The sequence below is a fragment of the Pseudorasbora parva genome, chromosome 20 (genome assembly GCF_024679245.1).
Source record: "Pseudorasbora parva isolate DD20220531a chromosome 20, ASM2467924v1, whole genome shotgun sequence".
NCBI lineage: Eukaryota > Metazoa > Chordata > Actinopteri > Cypriniformes > Gobionidae > Pseudorasbora > Pseudorasbora parva.
The window spans coordinates 38,677,483-38,698,456 of record NC_090191.1 but is presented as its reverse complement, the minus strand read 5'-3'; the positions used below and the strand labels follow the sequence as shown (position 1 = coordinate 38,698,456).

At 38.8% G+C, this 20,974-nt stretch overlaps 1 protein-coding gene across 2 annotated transcripts in view; it reads right to left on the bottom strand.

Annotated features, from left to right (window-relative positions):
- Nucleotides 1-20,974, bottom strand: part of ntf3 (neurotrophin 3) — a 56,163-nt gene that overhangs the window by 34,862 nt on the left and 327 nt on the right. The window lies entirely within an intron of this gene.

The following is a 20,974-nucleotide window of genomic DNA, read 5'->3' as shown; positions in this document are numbered from 1 at the left end:
TCAACTGGCAGACAAACACGCGCTTAGGATAAATAGAATGATTGTGTCCGCTGTTGTGGACGCTAATATAGTTATCGCTCTTGGTGTGAACGGGCCTTTAGATCATCTGATTTAGATCATCTGATTAGTGCTAGTATTGTAAGTATTTTACTGAATTAGGACCATCTTAGAGCCTCGATACCTAAGAAACTATCAGTGAAAATAAAAAAAATTGGATTTGTAAGATGAGAAATCATGTTTAAATGTTTACAATTGCCTTTAGATGGCGATATCGCTTCTTTATAGCAGATACAAACTGCTGCAGAAAAAGTTAGGTGCCATGCAAAATGTAATGTGTAACTGCATTACTCAACACAAATGCATTGAGGTACAAAGTACATTCACTTATTTAAAAATGTAGTCAAGCAGAGAGTAAAAGTTGCTAATTTCTTTGATACTCAGTACAACAAAGTAGCCAAAAAGATACTTCAGTACAGTAACTAATTACTTTACACCCCTGGTTTTAACTTGAAATTTATATCGCAGCATATAAGAAGCTGTTGTTTTTTTCTCATTACATCTGACTGTTGCATAAGTAGCTTGATGTTAAATTAAACCATTTTGGATGTTAAAGTATTTTCTCTCGTCACATGCAGCATTAGGGAATAAATCATTTTTGCTGCTTGATTTCTATGCATGCTATTTTTACAAAATAGTATAAAGTGATTTGACAAGACCCATTTAAACTCAAAGAAAAGTGAAGAGGGAGATTTGTCTTTTTGGAGTGGTACTTCATGAAGATAATCTTGCGTTTAATTTAGAGTCAGTCAGTTGCCACAAAAGCAAGTGTTTATGTTGGAACTTGAGCTGAAAGTTTATTTCAACACCCGTGTGTGAAGGAATGTCATTTGCCAGCCAGCAAGGTTTAATTTTACTGTATCTTTGTAGCTCAATGCCAAGAGCAGTAGACAGATTCAAACCCCAAATCAACACTTCTAATATGTAAGTACAGGCTTACACTGGAGATTATTATTTAGACATTATTAGCCATTTCTCGTGCAGATTTATTCCATCAGTCGTCAGCTGCCTTTTTTTTTTGTACTACAGATGCCTGATAATCCAGCGGATGGCACTGAGGCTGAAAAGAAGACCTTGTGTGATAGCAGTGACACCGGGATCGATGAGCTGAATCAGAGGTTATAGATGACTCAGATATTATCATTGTGTGACGTATGGTAAACTGCGTCATCATCTTTGTCCGTCCTCTTTCATGAGCTTTATTTTAGGAGACACAAAGGTGGCCTAATCCATATGGCTTTCTGGATACTACGGCCAAAGATCGTGAAGGTTTGTGATTGTTTTTTTCTTTTGAGTAAAAGAGGATGAGATGCTTGGTCTGAATTTCGACAGATGCTCAGAGGTTAAAATTTATTCCAATTCCTGGATTATTACGCAGGAATGAGAGTATAGTTCCTAGCCATATTGGTCTATATAATCGCAACTTTAATTTTCCATCGATCTTAGTACACGATGTAATACACATCACAACATGTGAAATATTATTACGTGTAAAAATTATATGTTTTTTTTTCACTTATTGAGCAATAGGCTAGACAGAGTTTACCTCCAGTCTTTGTGCTAAGTTAGGCTAGCAGTGTGTGCGTCAGACAGTATTATGGGACGCACAGAGATAAAAATGGTGTGCATGAACACTGGGGGATACGGTGAATAAGTTAAAGTACCCAAAATTCACAGTGTTCCTTCAAGAATAAGAATTTTAAAGAACCTGTGATGATCAATTAATGTTAAAGGTTCATTGATGCCAATAAAAAAAACTTTTTTTTAAAGAGTGTCCTTCAAAGGTGTCAGACAAATCCTCAGAATAACAAAGTATGAATGTTTTTGTTGAGTAGCTGCCATTTGAACCAGCTTGCTTGTGCTCTCTCTCTCTCTCTCTCTCTCTCTCTCTCTCTCTCTCTCACACACACACACACACACACACACACACACAAAACCCCTCTAAAGAGTTGACTGACCCATACCAACCACCTTTGGCATCTGGTGTGAATTCCTAGTTCTTTACAGTTAAACTCAAGATGGGGTTGAACCACAAAGAACCAGGAATTCACACCAGACTAGATGCCAAAGGTGGTTGGTATGGATCAGTCAACTCTTTAGAGGGGTTTTGTGTGTGTGTGTGTGTGTGTGTGTGTGTGTGTGTGTGTGTGTGTGTGTGTGTGTGTGTGTGTGTGTGTGTGTGTGTGTGTGTGTGTGTGTGTGTGTGTGTGTGTGAGAGAGAGAGAGAGAAAGTGAGAGAGAGAGAGAGAAAGTGAGAGAGAGAGAGAGAGAGAGAGAGAGAGAGAGAGAGAGAGAGAGAGAGAGAGAGACTTTTGACTTTTAAACAGCAATTTAATTTACCATCAAAAATACACTTTTAAATACATACAAAAAAAAACACTATCTACCAGTTAAAATAAATCTCTTCACCTTCTATAAAGATCAAGCCTTTGTTTACACACCATTTCTTCTCAAAAAAAAGAAGATCGTTATTCATTTTATTGAATTCATATTCTAATCTAATTCTAGACTCAACCAAAGCCTTAAATATATTTACCATGTTTACTTCTTGTCCTTCCATTTCAATTTTATATGCCTTCCAAATGGCTAACTTTGCTTGACCGACTAAAAAATTTGAAAAGGTACAAAACTCCCATTTATCACGAGAATATTTACACCCATAAATAAACATTGTTTTTGAGAAAATTATTCCTAAACTATTCAAAATTCTATCCAAAATGTCGAAAAGCGGGGACAATTTACAACATTCACAAAAAACATGAAAAACAGTATCAATTTCATTACACAAAGTACAAAGCGCTGAGGCTGAAAAATTACATTTAGACAAAAACACCTTTGTTGGTAATGCACAATGCAGAATCCGCCATTGTAAATCACCAGACCTCTTTGGTAAGGGGTTTTTATATAATAACCGCCAGGAAGGTGATTTATATCCTGACCCTGAGAAATGAATTCTCCATTTTGTGTCTCTCCTCTCTCTTAACTGCCCAAAAAAGAAAGACTTTACACAAACATTATATAAATTTAGTTTGGTCACTATAGAAAAAGGAAGACTTTGTAAACCTTTAAAAGATAACAAACTATTCTCATTAACACCAGTATCATTACAAACTTGGTCTACCAGCGAAGTAATATACACTTCTGGAAAAGGAACATTTATATGGCCATTACCAGACATAAAATTGGTTATATATTCTCCCAAAGCTGTAGGTAAAGAACTCTTTAGATTCCTCAATATATTCCCAACTATTCTCTCTGATCTGCCTCTAATTTTTGTTGTAAAAAACGGTACTGATAACCACTCTCTGTTTATCAAATCAAACAGATTCCCAACCTTAGTTACCCCACCTGAGACAAAGTTAGAAATATCAAAGTTGGAAAAAATACATTTTGGGGAAAACCAAGGATTATAAAAAAGTGGTTCATCTAAGCCAAAATGTTCTTTTCGCTCCAACTTACAATAACTCCAAGCTTTAAAAACAGATCCATAAAACTTGATTCCAAACATATCCTTTACAACTTTTCCTGAAATCAAAAACATTTCTTTATCAAATCCCATCTTATTTTCACCCCTTACAATGGCAAGACCAAAACTGATCCATGGTACAGAGTCAGATGTATAGAGCAGTTTCTGGGCAGTTTGTAACCTCATGGCTCGCACCTTAGAGGCTAAATGAATTAATCCTTGACCACCCTCAATAACAGGAAGACAAAGTACTCCAGGGGGAAGCCAATAATGGCCACCCCAAAAAAAGTCTACAAAAGCTTTTTGAAGGTGCGACAAAAGTTCTACTGGAGGATCCAGCACTGTTAGACGATGCCACAACATTGAGGCGGCTAGATTGTTCAATACTAACACTCTGCCTCTGAAAGATAACTGGGCTTGAATCCATTTCCATCTCAGGAGCTTTCCTGTCACTTTTTCTATTAGTCCTTCCCAGTTTTTTTCCATATACTGCTCAGTCCCAAAAAACAGTCCAAGTATCTTAACTCCTTCTTTATTCCAAAGGCGCTGGTGTGGAAGCCGAGGTGGAGTCTGATTTGGCCAAAGCCCTAACAGCAACGTGTCAGTTTTTTCCCAATTAACACATGCAGAAGAGGCATTCTGGAAAATGTTAAGGCATGAAATTAGATTAGAGACATCATCATCAGATCGAATAATCACTGTGATGTCATCAGCATAAGCTGTTAGTTTTACTGCTGGTATGTTTGAGAGGCAAGATGATGTCAATCCTTGCAGTTTCGCTCTCAACATCTTCAACATCGGTTCAATAGAAATGATGTACAAGAGGCCAGATAAACTGCACCCCTGTCTCACTCCTCTTTGCACAGAAAAGGGCTTTGTCAAATTCCCATTGATTTTTAGCATACTATAAACATCCTTATATAAAAGTTTTGTCCATGAGATAAAGCCTTTCCCAAAGCCAAAGCCTTCAAGTGTTCTGAACAAATAATCATGATCTACTTTATCGAAGGCTTTCTCCTGGTCCAAACAAACAAGACCAAGGTCAAGTTTGTGCAGTTCAGTTAAATGTAACATGTCTCGCACAAGAAAGAGATTGTCAAATATAGATCGCTTTGGCACACAATAAGACTGGTCTTCATGGATGATAGTCTCTATACATTTCTTGAGACGATTTGTCAAAGTTTTAGATAGTATTTTATAATCAGTTCCCAAGAGAGAGACTGGTCGCCAGTTTTTTAGTAAGCCAAGATCTCCTTTCTTGGGTAAAAGAGTCACTACAGCTCTTCTGCAACTGAGGGGTAAGACTTTTGAGTCAGCGCTTTCAAGAAACACAGCATGCAAATCTTGTCCAATTAGAGACCAGAAGGCTTTGTAAAATTCAGAAGTCAGTCCATCCAACCCTGGTGATTTTCCCGGAGACTGCTGCTGGACAGCCATGGTTAACTCTTGAAAAGACAAGGATTTCTCCAGTTCAGCTTTATCTTCTTCTTCAAGATGTGGAAGTCCATCTAAAAGCTGATTTGTTGCTTCTAAATCACAAGGTTGTACAGTATATAGATCTTCATAAAAACGTAAAGCTTGTGCAATTATTTCTTTCTTTTCTGTTATCTCCTTTCCATTTGACAATTTAAGATGACTTATATTCTTCTTTTCTCGAATCTTCTTCTCTAATGAGAAAAAGAAAGTAGTTGAAGAATCCATGCTGTTTAATTGAAGATATTTTCCCCGTATAAATGCGCTGTGACTTCTTTCTTCATACAAATTCTTCAGAATCAAGTTGTACTCTTTTAGCCTTTTTGCTGTTTCCGTCTCTTCACCCTCACTGATGGAACTGCTTAACTTGAGAATTTGCTGTTCCAAAAGCTGGACCTTCTCTTTCAGTTCCATCATTCGATTGCTTGTATATTGTTGACAAAAAATCTGAATCTGAACTTTACCAATATCCCACCACTGGCTTAACGTTTTATACTGTAACTTTCTCTCTCTCCACTCTCCCCAAAAAAGAGTGAAAAATTTTACGAAGGATTTGTCTTGTAGTAACCTATTGTTAAAACGCCAAATTTTATGGTAAGAAGACCTCTGTGTTGTTGTCATGGTGACTGCAATGTAATGATGGTCAGAAAAAGATGTTGGCGAAATGTTACTATTAAAAAATCTTCCTCTCATATTTTTTTGAACATAAAATCTGTCAAGTCTTGCACCAGAAACAGTGTTAGAATTAATTTTCAGCCACGTATACTGTTTATCAACAGGAAAAGCTTCCCTCCATATATCCACAAGATTATGATATTGAACAACGGTTTTGAGAGTTTTAGCTGAATTTTGATGCGGTTCGACATGATTCCGATCCATAGTATAATCAAGAGTACAATTAAAATCACCAGCTAAAAGCATTATATTATTTTGTGAAACATTTGAAATAACCTCTTTTAATTTTCTAAAAAAAGAAACTCTTTCTACACCATCGTTTGGAGCATAAATATTAATGAGAGAAAAAGACAACTCGTATAACTTAATCTCGATCAACTGCATCCTGCCAGGTACAATTTCTTCAACTCTGCTTTCTTTAATGTGCAAATCTGGAGAAAAAAGAACTGCTACTCCAGCACTCACATTAGATCCATGGCTAAGAAAAGCTGTCCCTCTCCACTCACTCAACCATTGCACCTGATTATCCACATCTGTGTGTGTTTCTTGCAGAAAGACTACACTAGCTTTTTTCCAATTCAAAAAATCAAACAATGCAAACCTTTTTTCAGCACCACGACATCCATTAACGTTTAAAGATCCAAAATTTAAGGATGCCATGACACTGACTATTAAGCAAAAAAACAAAAGGCATCCAAGACCAAACTCAATCCTTCTTTGCATTAATTTTTTATCATGCCCTTCACCTTTGTTACAATTTTCTTAAGACGGTAGCGCTTCTGTCTGTTAAGTTCATCAAAGGTTGCCTTGTTCAATGCAGTTTTACATGACACCAAAAAGCGCTTCAAATCTGGAAAAAATTTCATAATTTGTGGTTTGCGAGCTCCTTTGGTTTCATCTAGAAAGTCATTAATTTGCTTAATTGTGTACAATCTAGCACCTAAAGACTCGGTTCTTTCAGAATCATCCATATCAGAAAGACTGCCCATACTCTCAAGATCATTTTCTGAATCATTTTCAGAACAAGCATTTTCTGAACTCATAGTTGACATCTGAGTATTACTAACATCAGCTGCCTCACTTTCACCATCTGTTTTATTGTTTTCAAATGATGTTTGTTCTTTTTCTGATAGTTTGTCATCTTCATTAATCACCAGATTGGATTTCTCTTCACCACTTGCCTGATTTACAATCTCCTTGACTTTGTCGCTATTTACTACATCAGTATTTTCTTTTTGTGTAGTTTCAACACCAGAGACAAACTCATTGCTTTGTCCAATGGGTTGCTCACTGCTCGGCAAATCAGATGGCTTATCTGTTTGTTTGTTTGGACAAGTTTGTCTAACGTGCCCTTGTTCTCCGCACGAGAAACACCGCATGTGATCCGAACTAATGAAGATTGTGTAATCTTTACCGTCATTAGTTAACTTTACAGCCAAATTGAGGGGATCTTGTTGTTCATTCAATATCATGTATGTACATCGCCGAAAAGACATAACATGTTTGAGATCAGGATTTTTAAGACCTATCGGAATCATTTTAATAGGCGCTGTTAATCTGCCGTATCTTTCGAGAACTCCTTGAATTGCTTCATTCTTGATAAACGGAGGAACATTCGATAGCACTATTTTCTTGGATGGGCTTGATAACGGCAGTACCGGCAAAAACGTGTCATTAACTGTGATTCCGCGTTCAATCAAACCATCTACCATCTGAACATCTGCGAGAAAGACAACAACTGCTCTGTTCATTCTAGATGCTGACTTAATATTTATCCCACCAACCTGTTCGCTGACTGCAACCAACACATCTTCCACAGATATGGAATCATCAGGTGTACATTTCAAACCATGTCTGAGAGTCAAGCGCGAGAGATCTCCGCTTGACCCCATTTGCCAAATTTGCCGACCTCAGTCAGCGCGCAAAATTTAATCTCTCTACGGAAAATTCAAATACAGAAAAACCGAGAAAAAAAAAAGATTAACGTAAACAAACTCTCAAAAGCGTGTTTCCGAACTCTAAACTCCTCCCACTACCCACAATCCCTAGAGAGAGAGAGAGAGAGAGAGAGAGCGCTTGTGTTATTCTGTTGTTCTGTTAGCCACATTGGAAGTTCACTCTTAGGCCCCGTCCACACGGAGACGCGTTTAGCTGTTTACGTATAAATTTTGTACCGTATCAGCGTTTCGTCCACACGGATCCGGCGTTTTAGAAGCATGAATCCGATATTTTCGAAACCGGGTCCCAAAGCAGGTAAATCTGAAAACGATCATCTTCCGTCTTCGTGTGTACAGCGAATCCGTATATTTTCTGAAACGGTGATGTCATCACACCACGTCCAGCACGGTGAAAAAGTTAAGGGATACAACTACGGGCACTGGGCATGCGCACATCAATGTCGCGTAATTTAATTAACGAATCTGCATTATTGTAAGGGTATGTTTTGGGTTGGGGTAGGTGTAGGCATTAATAAAACACATCTGTTAAGTAGCAAATGTATTTATTGTTAGTTTATCGTGAGATTTTGCCTCACCTCCGACCACTGCTATACCCCTGCTAGCCACAAATCTTCTTCTCCGTTTTTAGTGTATTTCTGTGGCAGAATTACAGCGCCACACACTGGCCTGGCATGTATACTACATAGTTTTTAGTCAGTTTTCGCAATCTTGTGTGGACGCAGATATTTCTTGAAACGAGGGGAAAAAAAGATCGGATTGGGAAAGCACTGGCTTCGTGTGGACGGGGCCTTAAATAAAAGGTTCTTTATTGTCATCTTCAGTAACTGCGAGTAAGAATGCCTCTCTCCCACTGCTAGAGCAGTAAGTAAACCGTGATTCATTGAGCGTGTATTGTTGCTGTTATTATTGATGATGTTGATGTGTTTCTACTGCTTCTGTTAAACTTTTGCGGGAACCAATCACAGACCGGCTTATCCACCTGGTGCACCGCTATTGGCAGGTTTAACATAATAACGGATAGAGAAGCGATGGGCCGTTGCCTGTTGATCAGACTCCCCAGAGCAATGTTCAATTCAAACAACCAACTTAAACCTGTAGAAAAATGTATATTAAGAAATCATTCACCCTAACACAAAATTTCCAATCTTGTGGATTTCTATTAAAAGTTTATTTTGCAAGTCAGTCTAAATCAGCAACACCCTGCTAGACTTTAGTGCAATAATTGTAAAACTTAAAGCTTTGAAAATTTCCATAAGTATTAACTTATGCTGATATGATTTTAATACATTAGAGAACAAGCTGTGCAAGGCTGTAAATGCACTTCATTCTTTTCCCTTTAGGTGAAGACAGACGAATTGTGCGGTAAGGAAAAATACTGGCAGCCTGATGCATAAGAGGTTTTTTAGATCTGTCCTATGAGATTTTAGAGTCTTGTCTAAACAGTGTCTGTTGATGTATCCGTTGCAGCTGTGGCACTTATTACAGCCTGTAGTGATTCGATTTGCTGCGATTCCAATGCTTCATTTCATTGACTTCTATTTAACCTGGGGTCAGTAAGACAATTTACCATCTACTGAATTACTTGTTCACATTTGATCTTGAGCTTTCAAATATTCTCTTCAAATATTCTACTATTTTAGACGGAATACAGATTCTGTCAGGACCACTATTGTCAAAAATGATTGATTGACTATTAGCATATATTTTGGATTGGCGATATGGTTCTGTTCTGGGCAAGAACTTCCTGGGCATCCATGCAGCCTAGCATGGATAAGAGCAGGGAGAGCGGCGATAACCCCCCAAGGGGTAAACAGAAGAGAACCAACATAATGCATATATAATGCATACAACATAATGCATACATAATAGTTCAGAATTTTAGTTTAGTCTAATTAATGGGGAATTAGACTAGCAAATCCTGACTGATGAGAAGAGGAGCTGGGGATGGAGGAGAGTAAATGAGCTGCTGATAGTACTGAAGAAGCATTTATATTTATGCTGTGACTGACGACATATTCCTATAGGTAGACGTGATCGTCTGACAGCCAGCTTATGCGAGTTTGACTAACATGACCAGCCAAAACTGATGCCACATTTGATATTTGAGCATGTTAGTTATTTTGTTACTTCATCACGGCACCTGTTAGTGGGTGGGATATATTAGGCAGCAAGCGAACATTTTGTCCTCAAAGTTGATGTTTTAGAAGCAGGAAAAATGGGAAAGTGTAAAGATTTAAATGAGTTTGACGAGGGCCAAATTGTAATGGATAGACGACTGGGTCAGAGCATCTCCAAAACTGCAGCTCTTGTGGGCTGTTCCCGGTCTGCAGTGGTCAGTATCTATCAAAAGAGCTCCAAGAGGAACAGTGGAGAACCGGCCACAGGGTCATGGGCGGCCAAGGCTCATTGATGCACGTGGGGAGCGAAGGCTGGACCGTGTGGTCCGATCAAACAGACGAGCTACTGGAGCTCAAATTGCTCAAGAAGTTAATGCTGGTTCTGAGAGAAAGGTGTCAGAATACACAGAGCATCGCAGTTTGTTGTGTATGGGGCTGCATAGCCGCAGACCAGTCAGGGTGCCCATGCTGACCCCTGTCCACCACTGAAAACAGCAACAGTTGCAGATCATGGACACCCTTTCGATATTCCCTGGTGGCTGTGGCTCTTCCACCAGGATAATGCTCCTGCCACAAATCAAAAATGGTTAAGGAATGGTTTGAGGAGCACAACAATGAGTTTGAGGTGTTGACCTGGCCTCCGAATTCCACAGATCTTAAACCGATCGAGCATCTGCTGAGAAAACAAGTCAGATCCATGGAGGCCTCACCTCGCAACTTAAAGGACTTAAAGGATCTGCTTCTAACATCTTGGTGCAAGATAGCACAGCACACCTTCAGGGGTCTAGTGGAGTCCATGCTTTGACGGGTCAGGGCTGTTTTGGCAACAAAAGTGGGACCAACACAATATTAGACCAAAATGTTATGCCTGATCGGTGTATATAAAAATAGCAGAATGCATGACATGCATGCATAACGCATTGCATTAAAATTAAAGAAAACTTATTTAGCAGGAATTCATCTAAATGTTTAATTTGGCGCACTCGCAGTTTATGAATGACATATCTTCGCCACTGATCTCATAACTAAACCATAACTAAACAGCTTTGAGCACATTGCAAAATTAAAACGTCAGAAGTAATTTACAGGCTGATATTGATTTGATCAAATTCTCATCTCTTCAGAAAGAATGCTATCTATACATCAAATTACCATATTTCCAAAAAGATGCAAATATTATCCTCAGATTTTGTAGTTTTCATCTATTCCACAAAAATACATCTCTTGCTTTATCACTGACTTTGTCCTGCCCCATGTTTGAACTCCCCTTCTGATAGATAACTCAGGTCTTACATCTAAAGGCAGTGTCACGTTAGACAGGCTTAGCAACAGTATATGAGTTAGAGTTTTTTCAAACTGCATGTGTGTGCATGTGTGGATGTGTATGCATATTTGTGCTTTAGCGGTATGTTCGCTCGTCTGTTCCAGCTGTCAATATTAAATAGGGTAATTTAGCCTAAAGGATCACTGTAGAAGTTCTGAGAAAGCAGCACATGTAGTGTAGTGTTTTAACAAACAAATTCTCCAAAAAACGAAGCATACTGTATATTCTACACACTGACCTCATTCACCTTTGTGCGCTTGAGAAAAGCACATTTTGGAATTATGCGTCTATGCGTGTAGTTCTACGCTTTATCTGGATTATGGGGTTGAAGCTTAATGTATCCCATGGTGCAATTATGTGAAATTTATAAGAGAGGAATGTGCCATTAAGCTTGTTTCCCTAAGTTTTATTTGTGCATTTCTCTGTTTTGTCTGTAATCCATCTTATCGGATAGTTACCGGATATTACATTAGTGTTTACTGCATTAGTGCATTTGTCATAGGGTCAGTGTGCCACAACAAGTTAATTCTATCCCATATTACATCATGATTTCCTGTGCTTTTACTTGATTGGCTATCATAAGTCATAAGGGGGAAAAACAGGAAATATATATTTGGATTTATGGTATTAATTTGGAGTTAATGTATGCATCTGTCAAGTTTTGGATTCAGTTTAAAGGATTTTTAGTTTGTTATCAGTATTTCTTTTGTTTCCCGTTTTCTTGCTGCTTTCTCTTTGGTTGTTATCCATTGCTTCCGAAATCGAATACAGAACGCCAATCGAAAAAACAGTACGCAGCGAGAGTAGTATTCATAGGTTGCATCTGAAAACAAACAACTGATTGTTGCCTCGCTGCCGAATAGGAAATGATTCTGCAGGCAGGCATTCTCTATCTTGAACGTTTAATATCAAATACATTATCCCGACAATAGATTGATAACTTTCTATTTAGCTTGTGCTGTTATTCTGGTTACCATCCTACATATCCTGCTTTCAATTTACCCTCATTTTATCTCCATTAAAATGCGGCCATTGAGCGTTTGTCCACCTCCACATCAGTGAGTCTGAAATAATGGGCGGTGGAAACTCACTCCAGCAGTTCTGCTCCGTATTACTTACATTATTTGCATTTGATTATGGAAGATTCTCAGAGCAGCTCAATGAGCGGTCAGTGATGTGCACCTGACCGACCAAAGAGCAGGAACCCAAAGAACAGACATCATTGTTCGCTCTTACAGCCAGACATGGTTGTTCTTCAATGAGTGTGTGTGTGTGTGTGTGTGTGTGTGTGTGTGTGTGTGTGTGTGTGTGTGTGTGTGTGTGTGTGTGTGTGTGTGTGTGTATATCAGGATGTATTTTCCTGTCGCTGACTGAGGTGTCCCTCGGCTGCTTTCTCCTCTTCAGAGCAAACGTGGTTACCTGGTGCTTTCGGTTTCCTCTGAGGACATCTAAAGGTGAAAGCGGAGCGCTACAAAAGACGGATGAGAATGTGAAGTTGTGATGTCTAGGCAACAGAAAAGTATTTGAAAATAGACCTGTTGTTCAACCGCACATCAGAACAGGAATTTGGGAGGCGGTGTAACTCGGCCTGGGGTCATCTCAGCTTGGCATGATTCTCTCAAAGATATGAACAAACTGTAGATTGATTTTTGTTAAGGACGTTTTTGCCGGAAAATCAAAAGGATGGGATGTTTACGCACACTCCAGAGAGCTTGTATAACATGAAATGAATGCCAAAAGAGACATTTTGTACTGTACTGTAATGTCAATGTGCCACACAAAGAAAAGGGGTTCATTCAAATTATAGTCTCACATAACCAGATATACTGTGTATATTATCTTAAAAATACTTTATAATCAAATCATAACATTTTAATTACCTCATCTGTAGACAAGCTGGTGCAAACATATCTACATTGCTACGATCAGATGCTTTATTAACTGTTGTTTTCTCACTTCGGTCATATTTGTTGTGCACTTTTAACAGCTTGGACAGTGTCAGGAACATAAGGTATTTCCAGCTCTTTTTACTTCTAAGCAACGAACGAAAAAAATTAATTTGCAGTGAGTATATCGGAGCCTTGAATCACGTTCAATCTCTACTACATTATGGGCCCTGTTTGGCCCAGTTGCCTCAAAATAGCAACGCGCCAACAATGCGCCTGAACCATAGACCGTAAAAAAATATGGACGACTCGACATCATCCGTTTCCGCTTGGCAGATTTGAAGCTTTCAGACGGCCTTGCACGGCGCGGACATCTTGGGACCGAGTCTGCGCAGTAGCGATTTCGGGACCGGAGTTGCGCAGTAGAGCGCAGGAAGTAGAGCAGGAAGTGCAGCTGCGATATCAAAAGCCCGCCCACTCTCTCGCAGATGCAGAACAATTAATTATGTTGGTGTGAAATAAACAGTTATGGAAATGTAGGAATTAAAGCTAAAGATCTAATCTGCTCCCAAAAATTTCGAAAAAAGTCCGTTAGTGCCTCAGTGACAACTTCACTCAGAGAAGCCGTCAGTCTCAGCTGTCAATCATGACGTCACACCCCCCGTTTTTATAGCATCAAATAACTAACTCAAACTAAACTTATTTTTAAAACGAACACCTGAAATGAAATCATCGTGATGATAACTGCCTTCAGTGACATACACTAACTTTGGGGAAAACATTTTGAAGTGTAATTTTATTATTTAGTTTGCCTCACGTCCATTAGAAATCACTGAGGGGCGGCTATACTGGGACCGGTCACCGGGGGGCGATAGAGGCGCGAAAGCTTCAGTAAATGAGAGGGAGACTGCAGGCTTGGCCTGAACACACCTCATTTTTAGACCAGCACGCCCATGGGTGAACAGATGAGCGTGAGGGCATTTGCTATTTAAACAACGTGACGCTGGATGTGACAAAGATATCTGCGTTGAGCCGGAACTATCAAAAAAACAAACAAACACATGCATCGCTCCTGGCATCGCATTGCTGCGGGTGTATGTGTATCATAGCACCCTACATGTCTAAAAGTGTGAGAACGAGCAATAATTTGTTGGCTACAGTTCACCTAACTGACCACCGGTGTCGCTCATAACAAGGGTTTCTGAATTCTATATATCCCTTTTAATGTTTGCATAACACTCACTTAAAACTTCACTTGCATAAAACTTTAAAACATTTTAAAAAATAACATTTGTATAACTTAATGGGAACATTAGCAAAGCATTAGAAGATTTTTTGTTGGGATCACACGGACATGTTGAAGAGCATATGGTGCAGGGAATGCATAAACCTGACTTCCTGTCACTATGCACTAAGCACTAAAAAATGATGCTTTTCAAAAACAAAAAAATACTTGTCTATGTAACGAGATGTCATTGGAGCATTAACTCCCAGTGCCAAGATTCCTCTGGCTCAGCGGTCTTGCAATGTCACTCATTAATATCTCAGGGGTCTGTGCGGCGTCTTCATCCAGTCTTCTTCCTTTTCCATATTCTGCTTTACTAAAAGCCAAGGGAGAGTGGGAATTTGAACGCAAAGGCTTTTTCCTATTAAACTGTCGGACTTTTGTCAGCTCACTCACTTTTGTCAGTTGCTTTTCGAGCAACTTCTGTGAGAGAAGAGAAACTAGGAGGAAATTATTTATAAATGTGTGTCCACTGTGGACATGAAGAGAGGTTCTGCTGGTTTTTCAGGTGCTGCATTAATTTAGCCTCTTTTAACTCATTTTAGGGTGTAGAGAGATGATATTTATATGAAGGAAGCAGTCATGTGCATTCTTGGCAGTAGTTGCGGGAAACTGCTTTTGACTTTATTCTTTGTCGTACAAAACATACTTAAACATGTCAATCTGCCTATAGAACCAGGCTTCCCCACCTTTTTTGCTCAGCCAAACCTAAAACAAGTACCCTATATGATACGATTTAACTTAAATAAATTATATATTTTATTTATTTTTATTTATTCATAGTTTTTATTTTGTCAAGTCAATTTAAATCAATGATAATAATTATAAAAATATATATATATATATAAATACATTATTTATATAAATTATAATTATTTAATTAAAATTTAATTAAATAAATATTTCTATATATTTATTTATTTGGAGAAAAAGAGGGTATTATCCATCAGATACTGTGAATTATTTCAGTGGTAAGTCATAGGGACATTATTTTATGACAGAGATTTGTCTCTTTATGAGTTTACATCTATATTGATCGTTCTCATTTCAAACTTTATTCAGAAAACAGATCAATAACTTTCTTATTTTCTTGTGAGTATCCTGGCTACCATATCCCATTCTCATTAGTCTCCTATGAAAAATGTTTATGTTACTGCTGGGAATAACAAATTTCTTTCCCACCAGCTTTAAATGAAAAACAGGAACGTCTATATGTGTATTATTATTGCAGGAGTTACATGCTTGTGCTAACTTGCAGGTATTGGCACAAAATGAGACCTAAACATACACTTTCACTGATAGGAAGTGTGATTGCCTGATTACTTTCAATATTAGTCTTTTTTTGGTCTTTTTCTGTTTATGTCTGGCGTCATATCCACGTCTTATTCAACTGTGTGTGTGTGTCGTTGCACCCATTTTAAGAGCAGGGCATTGTTTGCATGAGGAGGGCTGGAACCTCCCTGAGCTTATGATTTTTACGTGCTTTGTGTGGTTAAGCACACGGGACAAAATTCACAATGAAACCATTAATCAAATACATAGTCTGCATTAGTTCCCATGCTTTGTTTATGAGTCCGTAGGGACGGACAGGCAAAGCGTATGTGTGTACAAGTGCAATAGTAAGAACTATTTTACCCTCAGAAAAAAAAAAAAAAAAAAAACATTTTGTAGGTCGCATACCAACTGACCTTTTAATAATTGATTTTTATCAGACTATTAAATTTCCATTTGCTGAATGCATGGTTGAAGCTCTTAATGTGTATATGACCTTTCCTGTAGATGACTCACTGAGTGGGCACGTCCTCCTGATTATAGTTATTATTACCCCAGAGAACAACCTTGTCTGCACTTGTCTCCTCTTTACATTGACATGTTATGATTGTGTTTGCGTAGCTGACTGACATGTAACTTCGGTTATACAAAGAGAAAGGTAATGAATAAGAAATTGAGCAAAAGCAATCCAACACCACTGACCAATTAACACGCAAACCAGAAAAAGTCCAGAAGTCCTTGAAATTAACTCATAACATTTAAAAATCAACTTAATAAAATGACCGATATAGCTTTTTTTACATTTTAACCTCCTTTGTGTAATGTTACTGTTTCAGCAGGAAAAGGGTCTGCAAAGTTATAAAGCACCAATTAGTCACTCCAATGCGAATTATTCTCTATATATCAGTGTGCACCGTTTCTGTACTCCCTCAGATGGCTTGATTGTGCGTGAGATTTCTGAAACACGCTCAAAGTGGTTGACCAATCACAACACACCAGTCCAGCTGACCAACCAGAGCACACTGCAGTTTTCGCAGTCCGTGTCCTGGTTAAAATGGCTTATTTCTCTATATTTAAACATTTTTGGAAACATTGGTATAATGCAAGTACACAAGTAAACAAAATATATAGCATTGTTATAGTGGTTCTTGGATATTAAACAAGAAAACAATCTTACATATTGTGCCTGTAATGGTAATTATTATATTTTTAAAAGATATAAATCATAACGTGATTTTGCAGGAATTGTATTTGTGCTAAAAATACTACCCATTAAAAGTCAGTTGAACCAATGGGATCACTCTGGGTCCTAAAGGAAACCCAGTTCCTATTTCTCATGACACTGGAGCTAACGCTGAGACTAGCTCAAGAACTGTGCGCAGAGAGCTTCATTGAATGGGTTCCCATGGTCGAGAAGCTGCATGTGGTGCAGGGGTGTAAAGCACGCCACTGGACTCTAGAGCAATGTTTCCCCAACCTGTTCCTGGAGGCACACCAACAGTGCACATTTTGGATGTCTCCAAATAATTTGACCCATATATTTCTGGTCTTGGAGTCTGAACTGACAAGCTGATGAGTTGAATCAGGTGTGTTTGATTAGAAAGAGTTCAAAATATGTAGTGATGGTGTGCCTTCAGGAACAGGGTTGGGAAACACTGATCTTGAGCTGTGGAGACGTGTTGTCTGGAGTGACAAATCATGCTTCTCTGTCTAGCAATCCCATGGACGAGCCTAGGTTTGGCGGTTGTCAGGAGAACGGTACTTGCCTGGCTGCATTGTGCCAAGTGTAAAGTTTGGTGGAGGGGGGATTTTCGTGTGTGGCTGTTTTTCAGGGATTGGGTTTGGCCCCTTAGTTCCAGTGAAAAGAACTCTTAATGCTTCTGTATAACAAGATATTTTGGACAATTTCATGCTTCCAACTTTGTGGGAACAGTTTGGGGATGGCCCCTTCCTGTACCAACATGACTGCGCACCGGTGCACAAGGCAAGGTCCATAAAGACATGGATGAGTGAGTTTGGTGTGGAGTAACTTGACTGGCCTGCACTTTAACCCGACAGAACACCTTTGGGATGAATTATAGTGAGCCAGGCCTTCTCGTCCAAACATCAGTGCCTGACCTCACAAATGGGCTCCTAGAAGAATGATCAAAAATTCACACAAACACACTCCTTAACCTTGTGGAAATCCTGCCCAGAAGAGTTGAAGCTGTTATAGCTGTAAAGGGTGGGCCAACTCCATATTAAACTCCATATTAAAGTTCATGTGCATGTAAAGGCAGGCGCCCCAAAAATTTTGGCAATATAGTGTATATATCCACTACTTTAAAGACAAGACAAGGCAATGTAGCTGTTGTTGAAAAAACTAATAAAGCATAGTCACAGCAGCAATCATTCTCTCCTCCACCAGGCTTAAAGATTATGCCACGCCCAACACGGGAATTCAGGTATAAGAATTATCTCAGTGTTTCCAAGAGGTAAATGTGACCTTAAAGGGCGTTCATGTCCAATTTTCAACTAGGAAACTTTGATAATTCTGATAGCATGAAGTAAGCATAAACAGAGCATTACAGACAAACTGGAAAGAGAGGTGCTGCAATAATGTAACGGTTGTAGTAAATCCCATAAACAAAACAAAGACTTTGTAAAAGAGCATATATGTCTTCTTCAAAATGCATGCATTTAAAATGTATTTTCTAAAAATCAATATATATATAGCCATTTTAGTACAGTGAACTCACAGTCATGTTCAAGAAACTGATTTGAAATGATTCGAGCTTTGTGACATGCTGCATTATCCTGCTGGAAGTAGCCATCAGAGGATGTGTACATGGTGGTCATAAAGGGATGGACATGGTCAGAAACAAGGCTCAGGTAGGCTGTGGCATTTAAACGATCCCCAATTGGCACTAAGAGGCCTAAAGTGTGCCAAGAAAACATCCCCACACCATTACACCACCACCACCAGCCTGCACAGTGGTAACAAGGCATGATGGATCCATGTTCTCATTCTGTTTACGCCAAATTCTGACTCTACCATCTGAATGTCTCAACAGAAATCGAGACTCATCAGACCAGGCAACATTTTTCCAGTCTTCAACAGTCCAATTTTGAACTCAAAAATTGTAAATTGCAAATAGTAGCCTCTTTCCCTATTTGTAGTGGAGATGAGTTCAGTCTTCACAAATGCTTTGCTGCATACCTTGGTTGTAACGAGTAGTTATTTCAGTCAAAGTTGCTCTTCTATCAGCTTGAATCAGTTGCTTAAATCACCTTTCTTTCCCATTCTGACATTCAGTTTGGAGTTTAGGAGATTGTCTTGACCAGGACCACACTCCTAAATGCATTGAAACAACTGCCATATGATTGGCTGATTAGATAATGGCATTAATGAGAAATTGAACAGGTGTTCCTTATAAACTTTTAGGTGAGTGTATATAAATTTATTTTTGATAAATGTGACAAGGCTTTCAAAATTATCCTTCCCAAATCTCCAGTTTCAATAGAAATGAAAATGGTGCTTGTCAATGTGTTTTAATGGCTCTTTGAACTCTCTTGTACATCTGCTCCACTTTCTCTCTCTCTCTCTCTCTCTCTCTCTCTCTCTCTCTCTCTCTCTCTCTCTCTCTCTCTCTCTCTCTCTCTCTCTCTCTCTCTCTCTCTCTCTCTCTCACACACACACATACACACACACACACACACACACACACACACACACACACACACACACACACACACACACACACACACACAGATTGTGTAAGCCCCCGCTTCCTCACAGAGTAATCCTGCCGGAAACGCAGAGGAAGTGTGATTACGCCCCGTCATGCATGCATGGATTATAACGTGTAGATTATGGCGCACTTGTGCTGGAGCAGGGCGGAAGGAGACGTCATTGTGTGGATTCACGCATGTAGTCCCTGCTCCTGTATGACCGAGACAGATAAATAATCCATGTCTGAACCGATGGACAACGGATTGAGGGATTACTGTGGTATCACTCGGCCAGTTAATTAGAGAGAAATGGAAGCATCTCCGCCGCTTCTGAATAAAGTCATTATTCGGTCACTGGGTGGGAAGGAATTTCAAATAAATGGGAAAACAAGTGTTACACTGCATCATCATTGCATCATCATTGCACATCCATGTAATGCAGCTCTTTTTTATTTGTATTCCTAAATAACAAGAAATATTAAAGATGCTGCCCTATTTTTAATAGGCCACTAATCACAAATAAAATAATGTGATTATTATACTGACAGTCAGATGTTCTTGCTTCCATTAAAACACAAGGAACATTTTCAAATCATGCAGGAGAGACATGCATGATCATCAGGTGGTTTTACCACACAAAATACTAAGAAATTTGAATATTGATTTGAATCAGACTGATTTCTGTACCCTGCTCACCTAAAAACAACACCTAGGCGACCAGAAAAACAAACTCAGTCAATTGCATTAATCGAGGGTGAATTTCATGCTTGTCCTTTGCTTTTGAGACAAATTGGCCCCGAAGGAAATCATTCGTTGTGCAAATATAAGCAGAACTCGGCACCTTGCCAGTCTCAACAGTCTTCAACGTCTGCCCATTCGATCAGTAGACTAAATTCAGACTATCCCGAAATCCTTTGGGAAATCTGCGTCCAGCATTTTCTCAAGGTCGCAGAGATGCATAAATATTGCACAAATGACACTCAGGGGTTATTTGCGTCTTTGGGAGATATTAAACACAATAAACTGGAGCTGAAGGGGTTTTAACGACTGTTTGATTCATGCGTGTCTTTTATTTTGTTCATTTTCTTCTAAACACTACATTAGCAGCACATCATGGCAAAATCTCTCTTTATGTGGATTTATGAACAGTATAATGTTTTCTCGCTCAACTAAAGAGGCACATTGGAGCCTGCTGAACAACACCACAATAAAACTCTGCTGTCTGTGTGGAAGACGAGAAGACCATGGGGATGGCAATGACACATCTATGACTACCCTATGACTATATTCATAACCCTAATTGCAATAAATTTATCAGACCAGCATGATCTTTCCCAGATTTTTTAATATACTTTTTTTTTTGTCAAAGAGGGTTAAAAACAAGTTTTTCACCTTTTCAAAGATGAGCTTCACTTATGTGGTGAAATAATGTAGCCTACTTGTTTATATCATGTTCGGGAAGTTGTGTTATTTGTACAATAGAACATTTCTTGTCACAATCAGCTCCTAAACAGCAGGAGGCATTTGAGAAGTAGGCTGCAACTAGAACAACAGCGACATCTAGTGTCCAGCCATTTCAAAAAAGATCAAACAAAAATTAATGCATTGCAATAGCTAAATAAAAGCTCAGTCAGAAACGTTCTCTAGCTTTTTGCTTGCTCACATGTAGACATGCATGCACTATCTGAAGCATTGAAAATGAAACGCATGTAGCCTACACAAAGAAACACAATGGCTGCTTAGCTCCATA